Raw genomic sequence first — 3,976 nt, forward strand, 5'->3', positions numbered from 1 at the left:
GACACGACGAACGCACCAATTGCGACCCATCCTTTTAAATCCGACCTCAGTTCAGAACGAGACTACCCGCTGAATTTAAGCATATCACTAAGGCGAGAGGAAAAGAAACTAACAAGGATTCCCTCAGTAACGGCGAGTGAAGCGGGAAGAGCCCAGCACCGAATCCCGCAGCCTTGCGCTGCCGGGACCTGTGGTGTTGGGGACGCCAACCGTCGACGGGTCCTAACTGTGCGCCCAAGTCCCTCCTGATCGGGGCCTCTCCCACGGTGGGTGTCAGGCCTTTACCGGCGCGGGATCGTCGGCTCCGAGCGTCCCAAGAGTCGGGTTTGTTGAGAATGCAGCCCAAAGTGGGTGGTACACTCCATCTAAGGGCTAAATACTGTCACGAGTCCGATAGCGGACAAGTAACCGTGAGGGAACGTTGAAAAGAAACTTTGAAGAAGAGAGGGTTCAAGAGTACGTGAAAACCGCACTAGAGGTAAACGGGGTGGGCCGCGCATAGTCGGCCCGCGGAAATAACCGAACTCGTCCCGTCCGCCAGGCCACCCGGGGTTCCGTCCCGCGAGATGCTCGAACACGCACTCGACCCGGGGGCCGTTCGTCGACACGGGCGGCGCGCGGACGCGGCACTTTCCCGCGGCCACCGAGAGCTCGCCACGATCGGTTCTCCGGCAGCCAGAAAGGCGCGTCTGGTAAAGGTGGCCCACGGGCGGGTCTCCGCCGCTCGCGGGCGGATGTCACCTCGTCTGCCGTGGGGGGCTCTTACAGCACGGCGCGTCGCTTTACGTGTGTTAGCCGGCCTGCACGCGGGGACCGAGGAACGGCCGTCCCCCCTCTGAACACTGGCGTCTCCGGCTCTCCACGCACGTTCTCATTTCCGACCAGGTGGGACTGGGGGCAAACCGTGCCACCTGACCGCGTGCGGCCGGAGCGATCTCACCGGTGAGTGTGATGTGCCACCGTCGGGGGCTCGGGATCGGTGGCGAATCGGTCGGCAATCCACCCGGCCCGTCTTGAAACACGGACCAAGGAGTCTACACATGTGCGCGAGGCCAAGGGGCATCGTCGAAACCCACGGGGCGCAATGAAAGTGGAAGGCCGGCCCTCGTGGGGTCGGCCACTCGGTGGGATCCCCGTCCCTCGTTCGGCGCGCGGGGGGCGCACCACCGGGCCCGTCTCGTCCCGCACGCGTCGGTGAGGCGGAGCAAGAAGAGCACACGTGGGACCCGAAAAGATGGTGAACTATGCCTTAGCAGGACGAAGCCAGAGGAAACTCTGGTGGAAGTCCGCAACGATTTCTGACGTGCAAATCGATCGTCAGACTTGGGTATAGGGGCGAAAGACTAATCGAACCATCTAGTAGCTGGTTCCCTCCGAAGTTTCCCTCAGGATAGCTGGCACTCGCCGAGACGAAGTTTTTTCCGGTAAAGCGAATATGACTAGAGGCCTTGGTGACGAAACGTCCTCAACCTATTCTCAAATACTTTAAATGGGTTAGAAGCCCGGCTCGCTCAACGAAACACGGTGGAGCCGGGCATTGAATTCGAGTGCCAAGTGGGCCACCTTTTGGTAAGCAGAAAATGGCCGCTGTGGGATGAACCAAACGTCCGGTTAAGGCGCCAAACGCTGACGCTCATCAGACACCATATAAAATGTGTGGGTTGATATAGACAGCAGGACGGTGGCCATGGAAGTCGGAATCCGCTAAGGAGTGGGTATACAACTCACCGGCCCCCGACCAATTAACAAGCCTGAAAATGGCTGGCGCGAGAGAGTCGGGCCATATAACGGACCGTCCGGGCAATGACGGAGCACCCACACGGGACAAGGCCCGGCCGCGTGAGGAGGGTTCGGCCGTGGTGAGCACTGAAGCTTCGGGCGCGGAGCCAGGGGGGAGCCGCCCACGGGTGCAGATCTTGGTGGTAGTAGCAAATATTCAAGAGACACTTTGAGGGACACTGAAGTGGAGAAGGGTTCCATGTGAACAGCAGTTGATCATGGGTCAGTGTTCGACCCGAAGAAGATAGGAGAGCTCCGTTCTGAAACGGGGCATGCCTTGCTCGAAAAAAAAAAAAGTTTTGCCGTTATTATTCCATCGAAAGGGAAAGTCGGGTTCTAATGTATTCCGAACCTGGACCAGGAGATTTTGGCCGCAGGCGTGCGAGTGGCCGGTAACGGCAAACGAAGTCGGAGACGTCGGCGAGGGCCCCCGGAAGAGTTATCTTTTTATCTTTGTAGGGGACCCAATACCTGTGGAATCGGATTGCCCGGAGATAGGGAAAAAGGGGTTCCCGTAAAGCACCGCGGCTCTTGCGGTGGTCCGGTGCGCTCTTAGCCGGCCCTTGAAAACTCCGACGGATGACTCGTGAGTCTCGGTGACAGGCCGTCCCATATCCGCAGAAGGTCTCCATGGTTAACAGCCTCTAGTCGTCGATGACAACAATGTAGGTAAGGGAAGTCGGCAAATTGGATACGTAACTTCGGGGACAAGGATTGGCTCGGAGGGATGAGGCGAGTCGGGCTGGAGTACGATAGCCGGGGACTGGGACAGGGCACGGGCTGGGCGAGGTCTGCCTGCTCTCCCTTGGTCGCGTCGTCATCCTCTCCGATCTTGGTTCTCTGCTCGCCAGGGTGTCCCTGGCGTTTGTCGGCGTTCGGCGGGTTGCTGTGCTCGTCGGGTGCCTCTCGTACGGGTTTCGGAGACTTGGGGCCGGGGGCGTTCCGTCGGGGCGGTCTGGGCTCGCGCCGGCAATCGGGGGTGGCGTGTCGGGATCGAGCTCGGAACCGTCTGCTTACACCCTTCCCGTGGACTGCCTAAGATATGCTGGCGGCGCCCCGTGCGTAGTTCCGGGCGGGCTGGCATTCAAACAGCAACTCAGAACTGGTACGGACCTGGGGAATCGACTGTTCTAAGTAAAAACAAAGCATTGCCCCCCCCCCCCCCCCGTCACCGGTGTGGAACGTCATACGGTGATTGACGCATGGGATTTCGGCACACGTGCTCTGAATGATGTCAAGTGAGAGAAATTCCAAAAAAGCGAGGGAGGTGTAAACGGCGGGCGAGTAAACTATGACCTCTTCTTAAGGTAGCCAAATGCCTCGTTCATCTAAATAGTGGACGCGCATGAGATGGATTAACGAGTAGTACCAGCACTGTACCTGTATCTACCAGGCAGCGAAACCACAGCCAAGGGAACGGGCTGGGCAGAATAGGCGGCGAGGGAAAGAAGACCATGTGGAGCTTGACTTTAGTCCGACACTCTGTGAGAGATGCATGAGATGGTAGTCAGCATAGGTGGGAGCTTCGCGGGCGCAATTGAAATTACAACTACGTTTATCGTTTCTTTAACTTATTCGAGTCGAGCGGAGATTCGGGGCGCAAAGCCCTTGCTTCTGGAGTTAAAGCCCCCGACCGTCGTCGCCGGGGGACGATCCGCACCGAAGACAGTGTCAGGCGGGGAGTTTGACTGGGGCGGACATCTGTCAACCGGTAACGCAGGTGTCCTAAGGTGAGCTCAGCGAGGACGGAAACCTCGCGTAGAGCAAAAGGGCAAAAGCTCACTTGATTTTGATTTTCAGTACAATAAAAGACCGTGAAAGCTGGCCTATCGATCCTTTGACGTTAAAGTTTTAAGCAAGAGGTGCAAAAGTTCCACAGGGATAACTGCTTGTTGGCCCCCAAGCTGTTCGCGGGCGTTTGCTTTTTGATCCTTCGTGTCGGCTCTTCCATCTTGTAAGCAAATTCCCAGCGTTTGGATTGTTCCCCACTAATAGGGAAGTAGCTGGGTTTAGACCGTCGTGAGACAGGTTTTTTACCCTACCGTGACAAGTCGTTGCAACGGTAAATCCTGCTCAGTACGAGAGGAACCGAGGTTCAACATTTGGTTTATGTGCTTGCGTAAGCCATGGTGGGGCACCATCGGGGATATGACTGAACGCCTCAAGTCGAAATCCCGCCCGAAAATTCCCGAATCTT

Source organism: Gigantopelta aegis, unplaced genomic scaffold (genome assembly GCF_016097555.1).
Source record: "Gigantopelta aegis isolate Gae_Host unplaced genomic scaffold, Gae_host_genome ctg6711_pilon_pilon:::debris, whole genome shotgun sequence".
NCBI classification, from domain to species: Eukaryota; Metazoa; Mollusca; class Gastropoda; order Neomphalida; family Peltospiridae; genus Gigantopelta; species Gigantopelta aegis.